The following is an 11,710-nucleotide window of genomic DNA, read 5'->3' as shown; positions in this document are numbered from 1 at the left end:
AGTAGCTTCCTTTCTTTAAGCACGTAATTCACTTGGATTTTAAGACAATGCACTATCTTGTATTAAGTCTTCTTACTTGGTAAATTCATTATTGCAATAGGTTGAATAATTTGAGAGTTGCGAATATGTTTGCCTTAATGGAAAAAGGGAGTTTATACATATAGTTAAGTTTAGGATCTTGGAATGGGCATATATATTATCCTGGATTATCCAGATGGACCCAGTGTAATTATATAGGTTCTCATAAGAAAGGAGACTGAGGGTCAGATCCAAAAAGAAGATGTGAGGGCAGAAATTCAGGTCAGAGTAACAGGATTCCTGGCTTCCATATGGAGGAAAGGGCTATGAAACAAGGACTGCAGGAGGCCTGTAGTAGCTGGAAAGGGCAAAGAACTGATTCTCCCCTAGATGGTCCAGAAGGAATGTAAGCTGGACAACATTTTAATTTCAGTCCAGTGAAGCCCATTTTTTGCCTTCTGCTTTTCAGGACTCTAAGAAAATTAATTTGTTGTTTTAGCTACAACATTTGTAGTATGTCATTATAGCAACAATACAGACATATTTGCCTTTGTTGGTCTCTCTTCTTAACTGCTTTCTAGGCATCAGTTCTTTTTTTCTTTTATTTATTTTTTTATTTTTTAAAGATTTTATTTATTTGGCAGAGAGAGACACAGTGAGAGAGGGAACACAAACAGGGAGAGGGGGAGAGGGAGAAGCAGGCTTCCCGCTGAGGAGGGAGCTGGACGCCTGGCTCAGTTCCAGGGTCCTTGGATCATGACCTGAGCCAAAGGCAGCTGCTGAACAACTGAGCCACCCAGGTGCCCCATAGACATCAGTTCTTAATTTATCTTTCCTTCACTTCTTTTCCTCTCTGTTCCCTTTTTCTTTTCATTTCTTCCTTTTCTTTCTTCTCTCTTTCCTTGTTCTCTCTTATTGATCTTCATGTACCCTTTCAGGGCTCTCTTTCAGGTTCATATCTTTAAAAAATATCTCAATATTAATGATTCCTAAATTTTTATTTCCAGGCAGAATATCACCTTTATTCTCTGAATTTCACTAATTATCATCTCCTCTTTGAACTAATGAACATCTTGAAAGTCACAAGTTCAAATTTTTTTTAAAAAACAAAACATCCTCTACCACACATACACATGCAAAAATGAATAAAATAAATAAAATAATGTGAAACAAAATGGCATTCCTGTGTTTATTAATCACAATTCTACTTTTCCAGTTCCTTAGTCTGAAAACTTTGTAGTCATTTTTAAGCCTCCCCTTTTTTTTTTCTCAAGGCTTACCTTCAACTACTCAGTAAATCCTATTTGCTCTACCTTTAAAATATACCTAAAATTATACCACTTTTCACCAGCTTCTTCACCCAATTTACCATTATATTTCACCCAGATTATTGCAAAAACATTCCACATTGATCCTCCTGTGAATGCCCTGCCTCACCTCCAGTATAATTTCAATATAACAGCTAGACTAATCCTATGAAAACAAGCTTCAAAATGGCTTTCTCTTGCTCAAAACAAACACTGACATCTTCCTGATGATGTACATATCTAAGTATCTGACTTCCTAATTGCTTTTCAGATGTCTTCTACTCACTTATTTGCTTTCATTAATTGCTAGAAAACTGGAACTCCAGCACTTTCGTGCTCACTGGAGGATTACTGCTTCCTAAGAATACTCTGTCTATATTGCACTTTGCTCAAATATCTGTGTGACTCACTCCCTGATCTCCATTAGGTCTTTATTCAAATGTCCTCAGTGAGGCCTTTTCTTACCACCTAGTTTAAGTCATAATACTTTCAAACTGTCACTCCCTATCCACCTTTCCCGTTTTATTTTCTCCAATTTTTTTTTTTAGATTTTATTATTTATTTGACAGAGAGAGGGATCATAAATAGGATCATAAATAGGCAGGCAGACAGAGAGGGGGAAGCAGGCTCCCTGCTGAGCAAAGAGACTGATGTGAGCTCGATCCCAGGACCATGAGACCATGACCTGAGCAGAAAGCAGAAGCTTTACCCACTGAGCCCCCCAGGGGCCCTCCAATAGCTCTTACTGCTATCTCATATACTATATAGTTTGCTTATGTATTTGTTTTTTGTCTATTGCTATCCACTAGGATGTAAGCTCCATTAGACTAGAAATTTGTTTCACTTACTGCTATATCCTTAGTGTCAAGAACAATGACTGGAACATATGAAGGGTTTGATAAATAATATTATTTGTATTAAAATAAATATAATTTTCCGTATAGTCCTTAGAGGATAGATACAATGAGCATAAGATCAGAGATTAGGTTCCTTTATAGATCAATTTCATATTTTTCAGTAACAAATATATTTATTTATTCATTTTTTTATTGAAGAAACATTTATTCATTATTTACTATGGTCAGGTTATTCTGACAGGCATGAGAGATACAGCAAAGAAGATTCAGTTTTGAAAGATTTTTTTCACCTAGGGAATTTGAAAAAAAAATCACAAAATGAAGATAATACAGAGAAGACTATGGTAAGACCCACAATAAAAGAAAGAGTGAGGAAGGTTTATATGCACATTATGATGGTTTACTGAACATATATTTTAAGCATGGCAATTATAGAAAAATAATGTTGGACATTTCAACTCTCTGAGCCTCTGTTCAATCTCCAAATCAGGTGCTATATTTACTTTCTAGTACTTCCCAAAGACAGTCACTTGGATAATATATTAATTACTATTAGCTCCAGAAAATTAAGTTGCTCAGGAACTTTACATATAGAAGGCATGCCAATTTTTTTGCATTTAGCCATGAAGCAGGTCAATCTTATTCTCAATAAAAAGACAAGATATGTCAAACACTATACAACATAATTATATTGCTATATAGGTCTAAGAGCACTTTTTTCTACAAATAGATTAAATCACTTCCACATAATATTTTTTGATGTTCTCCTAAGATGGATAGAGGCTGTGAGCATCATAGATTTATCTTTTCTTCGACTAACCAGGGCCAAAAATAATACTGCTAACTTAGGCCATCCTTCTTGTAAATATTCATCATCATGCCACAAGTTAGATCCAGAGACAGAGAGTACATGGACCAAGACCAATTCATCACTTTTACTTGAAAGAGCATATATCCTGTGGACTGCAAGTAGCAGCATTTTATTTAGATATGGAGGTTGGCATTAATATTATTGAAACTCTCAGTATTATTGGGTGCATAATTTAATGTAGTTTATGTAGATTTCCTTTATGGTTTTATGCCCCAAACTTCTAAATATCGCATAAAATATATGGATAACAGGGAAGCACGCATTCATTAAGTTAATAGTGAAAGCCTATAATTGCCAGTAAAAGCAAATCAGTTAGATTAAATGGTTACAATATAGTCATATAGAAAATTAATTCCAACAGCGATAATCATTATTATCTGAAATCCGTTATCAGGAGAGATTATGTTGGGATTTAAAAAAAAAAAAAAAAACCTGTGCTCATGCTTAAAATCATAGTCTTTTTTTATTTTCACCTCCATTATCCTAGTCCACTTTTAATGTGCTTTGTCTCCCAGTGTGAAAGAAGTAATTGTCATATTTCCTATCATTAGATAAGTACACAAAATAGGGAAACATTATCTCATTTTAGGCTACAATGTAGAAACTGCACTGTGTTAGGGAACTGACTCAGGTATTGGTTCCATTTCTTGGCATTTACCAGCTCTATGATCTCAGGAAAATAATTAAATTTGATAGAGATTTTATTTCCTTAACTGGAAAATGGGACTAAATATATCCGTCCTAACCATCTTAAAAGATTACAAAAATTTGATGAAATAGTGTATTTGAAATTTTTGTTTTTACAACCATGAAACTGTTGATATATAAAGCAATTTTTATTGCATCATTTTAAATTTCATTATTAATTGCTATTACATTTCAGATTAATAAAATGCAACTTAAACCATACTGCCAAAACCAATTTAGCAAATGCTTCTGATACAGGTCATATCTGAGCATTTTCAGTATATCAAGTGCTTATAGTCTAATAGTTCCCAGAGTTACTTCATCATCTTGACCTTTCATTACAAATGCCACTTTAATTTTGGCTCTTAATACTTGAATTTCTGTTCTTCATTCTCTAATTGTCTTTCTGGTGATTTCTTCTAAGACTATACTTTCTCTTGTCAATGCTTGTGGGCTGACTAGGTAATCCTCACAGGGCAACATTCTAATTACCATGTTTAATTTGTACAAAGCCAAATTCGTTATTTCCTCTAAACTTTACACGTTTTGCTTTCTTTAGCCTCAATGTCATGAAGGCCCTTTTTAGCATCTCTTTTGTCCTCTCCTCTTCTACCCTATTTCTTATATCTCTCATTTAGGTCTTACTTCCACCGTGACACATACTGTCAAGCACTCAGGGATTACCTTTATTGGTAAGATATTTTTACCCAGTTCTACATGTAGGGCCTTACTGATCTATCTGTTGAACTCTATATAAATGAGGGGACCTTTATGTTTCCTGATTTTAGCACAAGGATTAATTAATGTACAATTAACTATTTCCATCTAGATTCTTGTTCTAAGTCTTGTAATCAAACTTCTTTATTGTTTCATTTTGTTTTGATTTTGATTAAGCCTTATTTTACAACCAAACTTTAATTTACTTTAAATCTAATACAGCTGCATAAGTTCTCACTGAATCAGATAAAGTGTGCCTTGCTGGCATCAGGACAGAAGGCATATATGTCAAATGACTCTGCCAAATCCACACAGTGAGCTATGAATCAGATTCATGTTTTCTGAAACACACCCAAAATTTCCTTTCAAATGTCCACACACTGAATCTTTATTTTTAAGTAACTTTGTTAGGATATCACTTATACAAAACAAAATTCACACAACTTAAGTTAACTTAGAAGAACAGTTTGATAAGTTTGACAACTTTATACATACATATAACCAACCCCATAATGAAGATTTAGAATATTTTTATCATTTCATATTTGCTTCCTGCCACCTGACAGTCAGTCCTATGCCATATTTATCATCAGGCAACCAGTGACCTGTGGACCCTTGCTTCTAGTTCAGGCCCACATGGAAATTTTAGGAATCATAGGCTCCTAAAATGTCCCTCCAGGACTCTATATTGAGAAAGCCTAACACTGTGCTTATTTTAAAAGTAAAATACTTAATAGTATCTCATTGTATATTACAGAACATAAATTGAAAGGTGTATTCACAGTTTAGTGATAAAAAGTACATATGATATCTATTTAAATTCATAAACACGTTCCCAAATTTTTTTAAAAGTGGTTGCACTATTTTATTCTCCTATCAACAATACATGAGAGAATTTGTAACACATTTCCTTTCAACTCTTGGTACTGAATTCTTCATAATTCTAGCTATTCTCATGGGTCTGAAGTAGTATCTTGTGTTTTTTATAAAGACTTTATTTTTTTAAGATTTTATTTATTTATTTGACAGACAGAGATCCAAGTAGGCAGACAGGCAGGCAGAGAGAGAAGAGGAAGCAGGCTCTCTGAGTAGGGAGCCTGATGCAGGGCTCGATGCCAGTCCCAGGGCCCTGGGATCATGACCCGAGGTGAAGGCAGAGGCTTTAATCCACTGAGCCACCCAGGTGCCCCTAAAGACTTTATTTTTAATGGATTTTAGATACACAGCAGAATTAAAAAGGTAGAAAGATTTCCCATATAGCCCCTTCCTCCACATATGCACAGACTCTCCCATTAACAATATCCCCCCGAGAATGATATGATTGATAAATCCACATTTACACATCATAATCACCCAAGTACACACTTACATTAGAATTCACTCTTGGCATTATATATTCCATGTATTTGGACAAATATATAAAGACATGTATCCATCATTATGATATCATACTGTGTTTTCACTGTCCTAAAAATCTTCTCTGGTCTGATGATTATTCATCCCCTCAACTCGAACCCCTGCATACCACTGTGAGGCATATCCAGAAGAGATTTGCGTTTGAACTGATAGACTCTGTAAAAAAGAGGACCCTCACCATTGTGGGTGGGCTTTGTTCAATCTATTGGGGACCTTAATAGAACAAAGAGGCAGAGAAAGTGTGAATACGTTCTCATGGCTTGAAGTGAGACATCTATGTTTTCTTTTCCTGGGACATCAGTACTTCTGTTTTTTGATCCTTTGGTTTCTAACTGAGACATTGATGCTATTGTCCAACAATTCTCAGTCCTTTGAACTTGGACTGAATTATATTACCAGCTTTCCTTGTTCTCTAGCTTGCAGTTGACAAATTGTGGGACCTCTCAGTCTTTATAACTGTGTGAACCAATTATGTATATGCACACATATATATGTAGATGTACACATATAATTAAATAGAGATAGAATTATATCTATAGCTATATATTTAGATATTTATATAGCTATATTTATAGAATATATGAACAATTTATATATAGTTATATAGTATTAAATATTAATAATATACAATTGTCTGAACCAATTATATATATAATTATATCTATGTATCTATATCCAGATATCTGTATATTTATATAGATATATTTACAAGATATATAATCTCCTATTGGTTCTGTTTCTCTGGGGAACCCTGACTAATATAATGGGGAATACTCATTTGACACATTTTGAGATGATTCAGAAGGCTGCAAGTTTAAGCACTTGCCAAAGAAAGGGCAAATTTTTCAATAGTTCCAGGTTATCATGAAAGCTACTTTGCCTGTGAGCATGTAAACTAACAGATCTAAAATGCAAGAGGCATCCATGGCATATAAGGATGTTGTACAATCTCTGCTATACTCTTTTACGATGGCTCCCTTGGTTATGGAATAATACCATAGGTTCTACAGCAGAAAACTCAATGTTTGAAAATCATCTCCTGGCAAACTATAGTCTCTAACAGAGACAAAACACTGACAATGAATCAAATTGTGACTGAAGCTGCCCTTCATAAGTTGTCACAACTATACTCATGACTACTATCATTTTATGATTTAAGTGACACATTTAAACTATAGCTAAAACAGCTTAAAAAGGCATGAGTTAGTCACATTAGAAGTCAAATAGCCACATCCCCTACATCTCTCTAATCCTCTCCCTCAACTCATACCTATGATCTCATGTAATGATCCAGTCAACCATCTTTACAAAAAAGAAAAATTGTTAGCCTAATTCTCAAGTAAGATGGTGCTACCTGTGAAAACATTACACTGCATTACAGTGCCACTCAGGAGTAGAGTAAAGCTCACTAATGTAAGCAGAACGAGGAACAATATAGTCATCCACTGTATGGAGACAATTAAGTAGCTGAAGTATGGAGACACATAAATTCCTGTGTAGTAAAATATACCCTGATTGGTTAATCAAGAGCTATAAATAAACTGAACTGGAGGATAATAGACAAGGATGTGTGGTAAGAAATCTATCAGTGCAATACTGTTTTTATTACTATAGCTTTGTAGTACAGATTGAAATAAAACGGTATGGTACTTCTGACTTTGTTTTTTCTCTTCAGGATTGCTTGGACTATTCAGTGTCTTTTGTGATTCCTTACAAATTGTAGGGTTTTTCCCCCATTTCTGTGAAGAATGTCATTGGTGTTTTGATTGGGATTGTATTAAATTTATAGATGGATTTGGATAATATAGATATTTTAACACTATTAATTCTTCTGATCTATGAAAATAAGATCTCTTTCCACTTGTTTATGTCTTCTTCAATTTCTTTCAGCAAAGTCTGGTAGTATTTATTGTACTGATCTTTCTTTAACTTACCTGGGTAAATTTATCCCTATGTATCCTATTGTTTTGATGCTATTGTGAATGGGGTATTTTGTTAGTGCATAGAGTCATAGCTGAGTTCTGTATGTTGATTTTGTATCCTGCAACTTTACTGAATTTGTTGATTAGTTCCAACAGTTTTTTTGTTGAGTGTCTGGGATTTTCTAGATACAAAATCATATCATCTGCAAATATTGATAATTTTACTTCTTCCTTCCCATGTTTGTATGCCTTCTATTATTTATTGACTTGTCTTACTACTCTGACTAGGATCTTCAGTACTACATTGAAAAAGAGTGGTGAGGGTGTGAATCTTTGTCTTATTCCCCATCTTAGAGGAAAACCTTGAGATGATGAGTTTATTTTGTGTGACCTTTTTTATGTCGAGGTATGTTTCTTCTATATTCATTCTGTTAAGAGTTTTTATCATGAAGACTTATTGTATTTTGTCAAATGCTTTCTTTACATATATATCACAATGATTATGTCATTTTCATCTTTTGTTCTATTAATGTAATGTATTACCTTAATTGATTTTTATATTTTGAATCATCTTTGCATCTTAGGGACAAACTCCACTTAGTCAGTATGCATAGTCCTTTTAATGTGTTCCTGAATTCAATTTGCTAATATTATGTTGAGAAACTTTGCATCTATTATTCATTAGGAATACGAGTCTATAGTTTTCTTTTTTGGGGGTGTACTTACCTGGTTTTAGTTATCATGGTAATTCTGGCCTGGAAGAATGAGTTTGGAAGTGTTCCTTCCTCAACTTTTTTAGAAAAGCTTGAGAAAAACAGGTGTTAGTTCTTGTTTAAATGTTTATTCCTTAAATGTTTAATTGAATTTGCCAGTGAAGCCATCTGTTCTTAGAGTTTTCTGCCCTGGGAATTTCTTGATTACTGACTCAATTTCTTTACTCATCATTGGTCTGTTCAGATCTTTTATTTCTTTGTGATTCAATCTTGGTAGATTGTGTGTTTCTAGAAATATTTCAATTTCTTCTAGATTTTCTAATGTGCTGGCCTAAAATTGTATATAGCAATCTCTTATTGTCTTGAGTATTTCTGTAGTATTAGTTGTAACATCTCCTCTTTCACTTATAATTTTGAGTTTTCTATTTTTTTTCTTAGTGTAGCTAAAGATTGTCAATTTTGTGTATTTTTTTCAGAGAACCAAATCTCGGGGTGCCCAGGTGGCTCAGTCAGTTAGGTGTCTGCCTTCTGCTCAGGTCATGATCCCAGGGCCCTGGGATGGAGTCCCAGGTCAGGCTCTCTGCTCAGTGGGGAGTCTGCTCCTCCCTCTCCCTGATGCTCCCTCTACTTGTGCTCACTCTTTCTCTGTGTGTGTGTCAAATAAATGAAATCTTTAAACAAATGAACAAAGAAACGACTCTTAGTTTTGCTGATCATTTCTCTTGTTTTTCTCTGGTTTCTATTTCATTTATTTCCAGTATGATGTTTATTGATCCTTCTTCTCCTGACTTTGGGCTGAATATGTTCTTTTTCTAGTTCTTGAGGTATGGGTTAGACTGTTTGAAATCTATTTCTTAATAATTTTTTTTACGATTTTACTTATTTATTTGACAGACAAATCACAAGTAGGCAGAGAGGCAGGCAGAGACAAGGGGAAGCAGGCTCCCTGCCGAGCAGAGAGCCCGATGTGGGGTTTGATCCCAGGACCCTGAGACCATGACCTGAGCTGAAGGGAGAGGCATTAACCCACTGAGCAACACAGGTGCCCCGAAATCTATTTCTTAATATACAAATTTATTGCAATAAACTTTCCTTTTGTAACTGCATTTGCTGCTTTCTATAAGTTTTGATATGTTCTAATAAAAGCAGGATGGTACTGGCACAAAAAAAAAAAAAAAAAAAAAGATACACAAGCCAATGGAGCAGAACAGAGAGGCCATAATTAAACCCCTGTATATCCAGTCAACCAATACTTGACAAGGGAGCCAAAAACAGCAAATGGGGAAAGGAGAGTCTCATCACAAATGGTGTTGAAAAAACTGAATAAACACATTCTGATCAAATTGGACTTTTACCTTATATCGCTCACAAAAACTAACTTGAAATGGAGCAAAAATGTAAACATAAGACCTGATACTATAAAACTCCTAGAAGAAAATGTAGGGAAGAAGCACCTTTGCATTGGTCTTGGCAATGATTTTGTGGGTATAATACCCAAATCACAAATAATAAAAACAAAAATTAACAAATGGGATGACATCAAGTCTAAAATCTTCTGCACAGCAAAAGAAACAACCAAAAATGCAAAGGAAAACTACCAAATGGGAGAAATCTCTGCAAATAATATATCAAGAGGCTAATATCCAAAATATATATAAAGAACTCATAAAAATCAGTACTGAAAAATCTGATATCCAAAGGGTCAACAGGTACACAAAAAGATGCTTGCCATCACTAATTATCAGGGAAATGTAAATCAAAACCACATTATAGTATAACCTCACACTTGTTAGAATCTCTGTCATCCAAAAGATAAGAGATAACAAGTGCTGGTGAGAATGTGGAGAAAGGGGAAACTTGAACATAGTGGGGATGCAAACTGATTCATTCGTTATAGAAAACAACATTAAATTTCCTCAAAAAAATAAATAGAACTACCATATGATCTATTAGTTCTAGTTCTTCATATTTATCCCTTCCCCCCAAAAAATAAAAAAAAAATAGGATTTTTAATAGATATATGCACCCCCATGTTTACTACAGCAGTATTCACAGTCATCAAGATGTGGAAACAAACTGTGTCCATCAATGGATAAATGGATAAAGAAGATCTGATACACACACATAAACACAGTAGAATATTAGCCCTGAGAAAGGAGTACAATCTGCCAATTACAGAACTGTAGATGGACATTGGGTCCATTATTCTATGTGAGGTAAGTCAGGCAGAAAAAGCAAATACTATATGGTATCATTTATATGTGAAGAAAAAGTCAAAATTTTTGAAAAGAAAAAAAAAAGAAAACAAAGTGTAAAATGGTGGTTACCAAAGGATAGGGTTTGAGGGGATCAGATAAATGTTATTTAAGAGTACAAACTTACAACTAGCAGAAATAAGCCCTAGAAATCTAATGCTATAGTAAATATGGACAAGAATATTGTGTTGTAATTGAAAAACTTGCCAAAAGACTATAATTCATTCCAACCACTAAAAAAATGATAATTATGTAATTTTGTAGAGGTGCATCTCTATAATGGCAATCATATTACAATATATAATGTGTCAAAATAACATGTTGTATACCTTAAATTTATACAATGTCATGTCAAGTATATTTCAATTTTTAAAAAGGAGAATTATGTGGGTGGGCTGATGAAATTAGAAAGCATAAAAATAGTTTTAACTATCATTAGTGCCCTGAGAAAGTATCCACCTGAGGTAATTTTCAAAAATCAGGTGGGCAGGATCATTGGTTTTGTGGATGTCAGTCAGACTCTCTTCTTGGCTACATCAGTGCTGCCTCAATGGGCCAATGATCATAGTCGCCATTGTGGCAGAGATAGAGGCTATACATTAATTCAATGTATGGGTTCTTCTGGTCAAAGTTGATCTAGTTACTGTTACTGCCAGCAGCAGAGGCAAATACTGAGCTCTAAACATGGCATAATTCCTTCAGAAAAGCTGATATTTACTTGACAACATGGTTAATCAGATGTCTTCCACCATAGAAAATATAGCAATTTACTCTTTCCCACAAGTGATACCTACTGTGAATTGAGACTGCCTCCTTCCAAGAATACTAATATATGGCTCATATAATTATTCATGTGTTGATATCTGATCCTCTGCAATATTACCTCAGCTCAAGGGACCATTTCATGGGACAGGAAGATCATTTCAATAGACACAGGTGTCTTGTCA

This window comes from Mustela nigripes, chromosome 1, assembly GCF_022355385.1.
Source record: "Mustela nigripes isolate SB6536 chromosome 1, MUSNIG.SB6536, whole genome shotgun sequence".
Lineage (NCBI taxonomy): Eukaryota > Metazoa > Chordata > Mammalia > Carnivora > Mustelidae > Mustela > Mustela nigripes.
This window is presented reverse-complemented; position numbering follows the sequence as displayed.